This window comes from Tubulanus polymorphus, chromosome 7 (genome assembly GCF_964204645.1).
Source record: "Tubulanus polymorphus chromosome 7, tnTubPoly1.2, whole genome shotgun sequence".
NCBI classification, from domain to species: Eukaryota; Metazoa; Nemertea; class Palaeonemertea; order Tubulaniformes; family Tubulanidae; genus Tubulanus; species Tubulanus polymorphus.
Genome location: NC_134031.1, coordinates 7,487,152 through 7,498,675, shown reverse-complemented (window position 1 = coordinate 7,498,675; position 11,524 = coordinate 7,487,152). Strand labels below are relative to the sequence as shown.

Here is an 11,524-nt window from a genome sequence, read left to right as displayed (position 1 = left end):
AAATAAAAATGGCGAAATAACTAAAAAAGATATAATAAAAACAATTATTCCGTCAACATTTAACACACAAGAAAAGAAAATGTATTTATATTTATTATTTAACGATTATTATAAAAAACCTAAATTAACAAAAGAAGATATAAGAAATATAAAAGAAACGTTCACAAACATATTAAAATATTATGTGGATAATAAAATAACAGATTCAATTAATTATGAATTCTTTTTAAATAAGATTGTAAATTATTTAAACATCGATATTATAATTCCATTTGATGAATTAACGAACAAAAAGAAACAAAGAGAGCGAGATGAAATGTGGTACAAGATAGAACTTTATTTAAATGAGAAAAATGAAATGGAAGAACCTAAACAAATTATACAAGAACAATTAAATGAAAAAGAAGAAACCAATAGTGATTTCGAGTTTGATGATATTGATCCATTTTAATAACCATAAGGTAATGTTTTTATACCATCATCTAAAATATGCCTTTTATCATCAAATGGATTCAAACTAGTTTTTTTCAACTTCATTAATGTACATCTCGTGATCTTCTGATCTTAAACAATTCATTTTGTGTTTCATTACAATTGAGTTATATAAACACTTTATATAATCTTGAAATTCTATATGTTTATCAACCACATGTTTTGTTATTCCTTTTAACTTTTTAGCTTCATGATCTTTTGTTCTGTAACTATACATTTTACTTCTTATCCCAACAAATTCAATCATTTCATCACCCCCTAATTCATCTTTAAACTTTCCAGGAATCTTTTTATTATCATTGCTAAATAGTTCATGATCTTTGGGATAATTGCTAAAATCAAAATGATGTTTTAATGTTTTTAAGTCTTTTGTTATGTCATTTGTCTTGATTTTTAGTATGTACGCATCCGTATTTTTGGCTATTAATGGAAATCCACAGTTAAATGTGCCATCTTCAGTTGATAAATCATAAACATAATCTGTTGGGTTACATATTTCAAATAAATATTTAACTTCTTCTGTTAACTCATTTTCTACATGGTTTAAATTAAAGCAATTTGGTTTAGATTTAATCAATCCAATATTCATATTAAAACCTAATGAATTGCATAATACATTTAATCCTGATATAGCAACTTTTCCTTTTTGCGCAAAGGTTATCTTTTTATACTTAATAAATAATCTGGATATAATACATAATCTGGAACTATCTTTTCTTTTGTTGAAGTATTACTTTTCACTATTGCATGAATATAGAATTCATCATTATATTTTATAGCAAAATCTTTAGGATTATTTACAAGTATTCTATAAACTGCTGATGATTTCATAACATGCCTTGATTCTAAATGTTTTATGTGAATAAACTTCTTCACAGAATTCCTTAATTCTTTCTAATAATTTTAAGTCTTGATTGCATAAATACCAACAATATTTATTACCCCAAACATAATTATACACACCTGCTGAACCATCTCCCATAAAAAATCCTTTGATAAAATATTCTTTTTCTTCTAATGTTTCAGGTTCCATATTATAAATATTATCAATAATTTCGTCGAATGACATATGATTCATTCTTGGGTAAAATCTTTTATGTAATAATTCATCTCCAATTTTTATATCAGTTGGTTTAATTTCATCACCATTTCGTTTAATTAAACTATGATCTTCTGTAACATCTACAAACCCTAATTTAGTTCTAACTCTATAGATTTTCTGATTTGTTTTATGCCTAATAATATTCTTTAATTTTTTCCATCCATTTCTTGTCCAAACATTCATTAAACCATTTATTTATATTAATTCTTTTTCACCATATGAAATATAACGTTCATTTTCCTTTGGAATTATTTCTGAAATTCTTCTTATCAATATTTTATCATTACATTTTAATAATATTGGGGTGTCAGCTGTAACAGAATCAAAATATAAGATTTCTATATGTTTTTCCCCAAAAAGTGGTTGTAAAACATTATAATAAAGATCATACATTAATAATTTTGATACTTCTAAAACAGTTGAACCAATGAATATAGGTTTTTTTAAATTTCATTGACGATCTTTTTAATTTAACTGCTGTTAAATAATCTTCAAATCTTTTATTTCCTAAATGTCTAGGACTTGATTGTAAATGTCTTAATCTTTCAGAATTATTTACTAAATCAATATCATTTCTATTTCTAATATTTTCACATGTTTTACCATTAAAACTATTATTCATTAATTTGAAGAAATCTTTTCAAAATATGTTTTTGATATGAATCTCTGTTGAGTATTGAAATCTATATATTTTTCTAACCACTTCGATTAATTAAATTCAATATATCTATGTACTTTCTTTAATTTCATTCCTTGTTTTAGATAAAATTTTAACATCCTATAATGAACAATATAATTGTATTTATTATTTTGAGTAAGTATTAATTTTTCTGTAAAAACATGATCTTTCGGTTTTATTTTCTTCTGGTATTCAGTTAAATAACTATCATCTACAGTTAAATGTTCTGGGCAATAAGGTAAGTTTCTTGTTTTAAACTTTATATTTTCAGGATATTCTAAATCAACTACAAAGAAATAACCAATTGGTGCTTCATCTTTTAAACTCACAATTGCGCTTTCCCAATCAGTTTTATCATCATTTTCAACTTCTGTCAATATAAAATTTTTATATGGTTGAGGTTGCATCATTGCCCAACCATATAGATTATTGGCGTCAATATATAATAATTTGTATTCATCATTTGCTTTAAAATACCTATCTCCCATAACACCACTAATTCCACCTCTAATTGATTTTTCAAATAATAAAACCATGTCTGGTTCTTTTAATAAATCTAATTCTACATTTGTGTATTTTAAACCACATTGCCAGCTTAAACCAGGACTAGAGTAGCAATAACAAGGATCAGCATTAAAATGATTCAAATTAACTTCTCTAAATTTTTCAAATATGTCAGCCAATATCATAACATCTGATTTTAAATATAAATCAACTAATTCACCATGATTTTTCATCTTAAAATGGTTCCAAATATTTAATGTTCTATTAAACACTTCATCTTTCACGTACTCCTCTTTTAATTGATCATAAAATTGATCTTTTAATAATTCTGTTACATTAAAATCATTGTGTGTTTTATAAAATGAATAAGGCATTGCACCTTTATATCTCAATAATTTAAAATCTTGTTCATTTGGATAATAATATCGAGTTATAACAAAATCATTATCAACTAAACTTTTTGCTAAATTATCTAATGAACTTGCTCGAAATCTATAAGAATCTAAAAATCTAATGCAACCAAATTGAAATGAAATATAATTTTCAGATATTTTAGCTAATAGTTTAAAATCATATTTTCTTACATTTACACCATTCATAGCATTATATTCTTCTATTTCTTGATTAATTGCGCCCAATTTTCCCGATAATTGTTTTATAAATAGATGGGTATCATAGCCTGATAAATTATGAAATAATATTGGTACAAAATTAACTTTCTTAGCTTGTAAATTACAATCTTCATGTGCAGCTCCACGATATTTTGAATTTAAATGATTATGATCTCTAACTTTTTTATCAAATGAATAAAAACGTTTTTCACAATAACAACAATGAGTAGCATAATTAAAATCAATTTCATCTTCTTTTGTCATAACTATTCTTTTATTTTTGTTTAATAATTTTGCAAAATCACTTTCTAATTCAATCATTTTGTCACAAAAATCATTAACTACATCTTCACCTCTAAAAGAAATATATTGACTTTCATATAATTCGGGATAATTTGATTTGATGTAAATTCCATAAGCAGCAGCTCTTTGATGAACTTTTTTAATTGTATTTATAATTGGCGGGTCTTGTGTTGTGTCTTCGTTTAATTCATTTCCTTTATCCATTGATTTTAATAATTGCTTTTTGTTATATATTTCTTTTCTATCTTGATCAGTTAATTCTTTATTCAACGATTCAAAATCCCCATAAATTACAAATGGAACAATATTTTTGAATTTATGATTAGTAAATTTCAATTTATAATCTTTTCTGTTGGCATTATTAATTTACAAAAATCTTTATTATCACATAATTCTTTATGTTTTAATAATGTATTCACAGTCATAAATTTAGATAAACATTTTCTACATAGATAAATTTTATGATGATGATCACTTTCTGTTCTAAAGAATAAATCAATTTGTTTTAACCACATATAATGTTCATTTTCATCTTTTTTGTAATATAACAAATCTATAGCATTTTCATCATCATAATATTCTGTTAAATATAAAGCTTCCAATGTATAATCTTTAATATTTTCACCTTTTGTCTTTGGTAATTGCATTAATTCGAATACATTTATTTTTAAATTATTAACTTTTTCTATTTTAGGAATCATTTTTATAGTTACTGGATATTGATCAATTTTATATAATGTTTCATATTTCCGGTAATCTGTTATTCTACAAACATTTTCCTGTGTTGGATGTAAGCAACTAATAATTGGCCATAGAAAACATTTATTATCTTCATTTTGAATATTTATTACTGCTTTTGTTGTAAATGGTAATTTAATATAAGATGATGCTTTAATATACTCCTTTTCTGTTGTAAAGTTTGAATCATTTTTAAACATTTTATTACTTTTTGATGTTTTATTTCTTTTTGTATTATAAACATTTAAATCTAAAAATATAATTTCATTCAATGTTAAGCCAGAACCCTCAAAATATCTTTCTTCAATATGACGTTTAAATTCATTAAATATTTTTTCTAACTTCTCTTTTATTTGTGTTTTTGAAATTATTTCTTCAGAGAGTGTTTGAATATCATAATCCATTTTATCTTCTGACTTTAAAAAACTTACTTTCCCAGAGATACTAATTTTTGGATATTCAACATCTGTTATCAAATCTAGTATTTTTTCTATCATTTCATTAAATTTACTATAATCTTCTATTGTTGTACCTTTAAAAAATCTAAATATAATAGCTGCAGGACCAATTTTACTACGTAATGTTTCTAATATTTCAATTGTATCTCTTATTTCTAGTGAATCAATATAATTTCTAACATTTTCCATGTAAGGTTTATTTGAAATGGATTTAGTTTTTGAAGTTGGTTTTTTTACTTGTTGAGTTTTATCATCAAAATTATCTATTCCTAAAACATTATTTCTCAAATTTTGACGGTGTTTTTCTGTTTCGAGATATTATAATTTATTATATTATTCTATTAATCTAATATAATTCCTTTTTGTTATAAATTCATCACAAACTTCACATTTTATTTCATCCACATTCATATTTTCTAATCGTTCTTTTCTTTCATTGGAATTTTCTGGAGTTTCAAAATCTATAACATTTTTTATATGATTTGAAGATTTTTCATGTTAAGATTTATTAGATTTATCGATGTATTTTTTACAATATGGGCAATAATATTGATTTTTATTAGCATTATTGTTTTCTGGCTGATGTTCATTCTCCCCCATTTATAAGGAAAAAAAATTACTTGTGGTGATGAGTGGTGTCTCGTACTCTCGTACTCTGATCTGAAAGCCCACTTTCCATATTACTTCGGTGGATGGTAACTTTAAGCGTGTTGCATTGGAGGTTCTCGAGGATTGGCAAGGTTTTGTAAAATGGAGAGTGGAAAAGCACGTTTCTTTTCAATTGGCTACAGATGCTTCCCTGTCAGGATACGGCATGGTACCACTGACAGAAGGACATGTCACGTACCCTTGAACAGATTACTGGCTACCAGGAGACAACAGCTAAAGGAAACTGAAGGGCTTGCGAATTCTCAACGGGAAATTAGTTGGCCAGTCGAAACACCGGAGAGTCGAAACATTGGTCGATAACAAGGCTCTTATCTCTGTTTGGAACTTAGAAGGCGAGAGAAACACCCGTTTTAACGACATCGTCAAGCAGATATTTGGATTTACACTAACGATATATTGATCTGTCCATCTCATACATACCATTTTGCCTCAAACCCGTTGGATAAATGGAGTCGAGTCGTCTCTCCCCAGGACGCCTACCTGGATCCGGAAATATGGAGTGATATACAAAAATATCTAATTGGATGTTAAAGTTGGATGCTAATGCCATGCGATCATTACAGGCTTTAAGCTGAAACACTTTACAAGGTACCATCTCCCCTTTCCGCAGGAAATCCGAAATCATTTCCCCAGGTTTCTCAGTTATCGAGGCCTGAAAGGGATAGACGGCCACGCTTCTGTGGATACATCTTCAAGGGCTAGTGCCACTCAAACAACCATTCTTTCTGCTAGCCCAGGGGATGTCGAATTCTATCTAACTGCTGACGTCATTACGAGGTTCCATGAGATACGCATGCGTAGATCCGACAGTCAATTGCATGCTTGATCCGGCGAAGTTCAGTGCTTTGTCGTTCTATTATTCGGATTGAAGGGATCGAATTTTCGTTTATCGGTGTCAAAACCTAACTTATAAGGCGCAATCGTCTTGTTAGGCCATCTAAGCAACGCTGGGCGTTTGACATTGTGTTACAAAATTTTTTGTTGGTGGATGCGATTGGATTTTGTTTTCTGGTGTTCACTGTTCGCGTGTCGGAACCGCTCCGCCATTTTGAATTTTACCGGTGCCGATCATGGCCAAAGAAATGGAAGAATGGAAGAAATGGAAGAAAAATGCAGTGAATGACGAAGTAAGTGTTCTTTCACAATTTCCTCAAAATCATGGTGACTCGGCTAATAAGTCGAGCGCGGAGTGTGCCTCAGTCGCTAAAATTAGTAAGACAGATCCCGTACCAGAAAGTTGGATAAAAACAAGCCTTCTAACCGTGGTAATGGGGGCAATCCCTCACCGGCGCTTGAAATTCATGATGAAAATTCACATGAATTTGATGGAATTGAGGCTATGATTCTATCTAAAGTGGGCAGTCTTATTGACTCTAAGTTAGAAAAAATGTGCGCTATTATTCAGGGCGAACCTCCAGCGAAACGGCCCAGGTAAATATCCCTGCAAAGTTTAGTCTGACCGAAAATATCGCTGTGGGGTCTCCCGCAATCAATCCAGAAATCTGGTCTTCGATATCGTCAGAATGTAGAAGCCATGATGTTAAATTGCAAAAAATGGGCACAAAAATGGCGAAAGCCGCCTATGCTGGCGTATATTTAGCTGATGAATTTTATCGAGCTTTCAGTAATAAGGAGCAAGATGATCTGAAACTTGCCGTTAAAATGACGATGGATGTGTTTGCGCTTTCATGCGCAGCCATACACTCGTTGGCAGAGCAAAGGCGCTACAAACTTAGACCTCACATAAACCCAAAATATCGTTCGATTTGTGCCAGTAAGAGTGTTAAAGAGTCCTCTGAAGTTTTATTTGGAGTTGACTTGGCAAATAAGGTCAAAGAGCTCAATGACCCCTCTAAAGTTGGCGCCATATTCAACAAAGAGTATTCTCAACGTGACTCTAAAATACAGAATTATAAAATGAGACCTCATTTTTTAGCGAAGCGAGGGGGCGGCGCGTACCATTACCAATACCAACGCTCCCGCCAACAGTACTCCAGTCATCAATCCTCCAACCAACAATACCATCAGTACCAGAGAGGCCGCGGCAACAGAGTGAGGTCATACCAAAGCAACCAGGGCACCAAAAAGAAGGCCGAAAGAAACAAGTAGCTAACAGGCAGGTAACTAGTTTTGATCTAGAGTGGGATGAATATAAGGTGTCCATCTTGGCTAAAGCTCAGTCAGATGTAAAAAATTTTAAAGCTGGCAGAATTGCTCAGTTTTTGGATTTTTTGAAAACTCTAACGTCTGATCGACACATCCTGTCGTTGGTTAGGGGCATCGAAATTGAATTTGAGAATGTATCCAACCAGTTTAGAGAACCTAAACCATACTGTTTCGATGTCACCATGTCACACAAGATAGATTTGATAGATTTGGAAGTAGAGAAAATGCTCCAGAAATGTGTCATTCAAGAGTCGAAAAAAGAACGAGACCAATTTGTATCCAACATATTTACTCGAGATAAAAAAGATGGTTCTTTGAGAGTTATCTTAGATCTTACAGAACTTAATAAGGTCATTGTATATCATCATTTTAAGATGGACACCCTAGATTCTGCCATTAACTTGATTACTCCTAAATGTTATATGGCCACTATTGATTGGAAAGATGCGTATTAATGTATTCCTGTTGCAGACCAATTTAGAAAATATTTCAAGTTCAGGTGGAGAGATAAATACTATTCCTACAATGCCATGCCGAACGGACTAACGTCAGCTCCGAGGTTGTTCACTAAAATTGTCAAGGTGATTCTCTCTCAATTGAGGAAGCATCAATTGGTTACCTGGATTGATGACTGTTTTATGGTCGCTCAGACCTTACAACTGTGCAGAAAGACTGTCAGGGATACCCATGAGGTTTCTGATTGCGCAGGTTTCATTACTCATCCTGTAAAATCAATGATGGACCCTGCTCAAAGGGTTACATTTGCTGGCGTGGTTTTTGATTCTATAAAAATGACTATATCCCTCACTCAAGAAAGAAGGGAAAAAATTTTGAAACTTGCCAGCAATGCCCTCAAGAAAGAGTCTATTAAGATACAGGACTTAGCAGTTCTAGTGGGTACGATGGTGGCTAGTTTTCAGGCCGTTGAGTATGGCAAACTATACTATAGAAGGTGTGACAATCTTAAGAGAGCTGAAAAATTCTGCTGGAAATTATAACGCAAAAATGAAACTCAATCAAGAGTGCAGAGAGGATCTGCAGTGGTGGACTCAAAATGTAATGAAAGTTAGCCACCCAATCTCCAGGCCCCCAGCAGAAATTTTCCTCACTTCTGACGCTAGTGGCATAGGGTGGGGAGGAACACGAGGAAATCTTAAGACGGGTGGAAATCGGTCTAGCTGGGAAGCAGCTTTGCATATAAACCAACTTGAGATGAAAGCTGCCCTTTTCACCCTACAAGCTTTGTGTAAAACGGAAACAGATACTCATATCTTGATTAGAATTGATAATCAAGTCACGGTCGCCTACTTAAATAATATGGGCGGCAGAAAGGAAAAATGTAATGCTATAGCTAGGGAAACTTGGCTTTGGTGCAAGGCTAGAGGTTTATGGTTGACAGCTGCTTATCTGCCAGGAGCCCTAAACACTGAGGCAGACGCTATGAGTCGTACTTACCATGATAACACTGAATGGGGCCTGAATGACATAGTGTTTAGAAAGTTGTGTCAAATTTGGGGTGAGCCAGCTATTGATCTTTTTGCATCCCGAAATAATCACAAGGTTCCAAGGTTTTTCTCTTGGAAACCGGATCCACAGGCAGAAGCAGTTGATGCATTCTCTGTACCGTGTAATGAAGAGTTCGTCTATGCGTTTCCACCCTTCTGTTTGGTGGGCAAGACGCTACAAAAAAATCCAAGCAGCTAGAAAGTGCTCAGGCAATCATTGTGGCTCCAGTTTGGACTACACAATATTGGTTTTCTAAATGTGTAAACATGCTAATTGATTATCCTATTCTCCTATCCTCCAGAGTCCACAGCACTCTTCTTACGCATCCGTCCAGACAGATGAGCGAGCTACCGAAGATGAATCTTTTCGCGGCGAGGATATCGGGCGTACAACAACAGACGGAGTGTTTTCTCAGGAAGTTAGAGACATTATCACGGCATCGTGGCGAGAGTCTTCACGTGATCAATACTCAACGCAAATTCGCAAATGGCTCGGTTTTTGTGCTCGGAGGAATGCTGATCCCTACGAGGGAAGTGTAAATAATGTATTAGATTTCTTATCTGAGTTGTATTCTAAAGGCCTAAGTTACAGTGCCATTAATACAGCGAGATCAGCGCTTTCTACCTTTTTGTATCTAGATAAAACTCCTATTGGTCAGGTACCCATAGTTAGCCGATTCATGAGAGGTATATTTAATTTAAGGCCAGCTTTACCCAGAAATAGGGTTATTTGGTCGGTGGAACCAGTATTAAATTTCCTGAAAGGCCTGTCTCCGGCAGTTAGTTTGTCGCTAAAAGATCTCACATTAAAGTTTGTTTTATTACTGGCGCTGTTAACTGGTCAACGAGAGGACAGTCTCTATATCTGATCGACTTGAGAAATATAACGCTTACCACAAACAAGTTAAAAATTCGGTTTGGTGATTTGTTAAAACAGTCCAGGCCAGGTTTCCATCAGGCCGAGATAACATTAAAAGCCTATGTACCAGACAGACGTCTTTGTATTGTGAACTATTGTAAAGTTTACCTTAATCGAACAGAAAAATTGCGTGGTGATACAACAAAATTTTTTATTTCATATGTGAAATCACATGGACCTATAAGTAGAGATACATTGTCAAGGTGGATAAGAGTAATGCTTACAAGGGCAGGAGTTGACATGACAATTTTTACGCCTCACAGTACTAGGTCAGCGGCAACTACGGCGGCAGAAAGAAATAATACGCCTATACAATCTATATTGAAGACGGCAGGATGGTCAAATCAATCAGTGTTTAGAAAATATTACAGGAAACCTGTAGCTGATGAATCAAATTTCAATGTAATTTGAATTGGAATATTCGTGTATACAAATCTGTTTTATGCAGTGGTGAAAGATTGTTAAAAATCATTGAGTTTGAGTAGTTATTTGTTAGATAACTTACTGCTTGGTTTTGGCAGATTGGATTTTGTGGTTTTTGCAAATCAGTTAGTGTGAATAAGTTGTTGGTGGTTTTTTAGGCGAACATTTTGCTTTATTCGCCTGAGCTGTAAATATGTTTTGTTATGAAACCCTGAGATTGGGTTGCTGAAATTTGAAGCAAATATATGCTGTTATGTTTTGGTAAATTTTAGATTTGCGTTATAGTTGTTTTTAATTTATGGTTTACTCATTTATCACAACTTTGAACATCTCATGGAACCTCGTAATGACGTCAGCAGTTAGATAGAATTGGAAAAATAACCGAGACTTACCTGGAAGTTGAAGGTTGTTTCTAATTCTGTCTAACTGCTGACCAATGGAGAGGTTACATGCACTCCCTTATTTTAACCTCACCCAGTTAACCTCACCATTGTAACTTTGTGATAAATTTCGCAAGTTGAACATTGACTGTCGGATCTACGCATGCGTATCTCATGTAACCTCTCCATTGGTCAGCAGTTCGACAGAATTAGAAACAACCTTCAACTTCCAGGTAAGTCTCGGTTATTTTTCCAATTTTTAATCAATCTGGATATACGGTTGCGAAAAAACCAAGGTCCATAAGGTTTCTTGTAAGGAATCAGGTAAATGCAGATTAAATGTATGCCATTGCCCGTCTAGTGACTAGCACCGTAGAAAATATTATAGTCAATAACCTTGCCAGCATTTTCAAATTAGTGGAAGGGATAAGCTCTTCCAAAGGGGAAACACGGCAAAATCGAATGAAGTAAAAGCGTACGCGAAATTCAGTAAATATGAGCAGGCCCTAGCCCATGTGTCAACGAAGGGAACCCTCGTTCGGTAATAAAGTACGTCGGATCGCCAATTACCTAAA

At 32.9% G+C, this 11,524-nt stretch overlaps 1 long non-coding RNA gene across 2 annotated transcripts; it reads left to right on the top strand.

Moving 5' to 3' along the window:
• The first annotated feature begins 5,456 nt into the window (after positions 1–5,456).
• On the top strand, positions 5,457–10,714 carry LOC141908728 (uncharacterized). Of its 2 annotated transcripts, none has more exons than XR_012619630.1 (3): positions 5,457–6,683; positions 7,493–7,676; positions 9,530–10,714. It is a non-coding gene; the product is annotated as an uncharacterized LOC141908728 (long non-coding RNA). The 2 variants fall into 2 exon arrangements; XR_012619629.1 differs by lacking the exon at positions 9,530–10,714 and adding an exon at positions 8,194–8,303 and having other exon boundaries at positions 7,493–7,672.
• Positions 10,715–11,524: the final 810 nt, after the last annotated feature.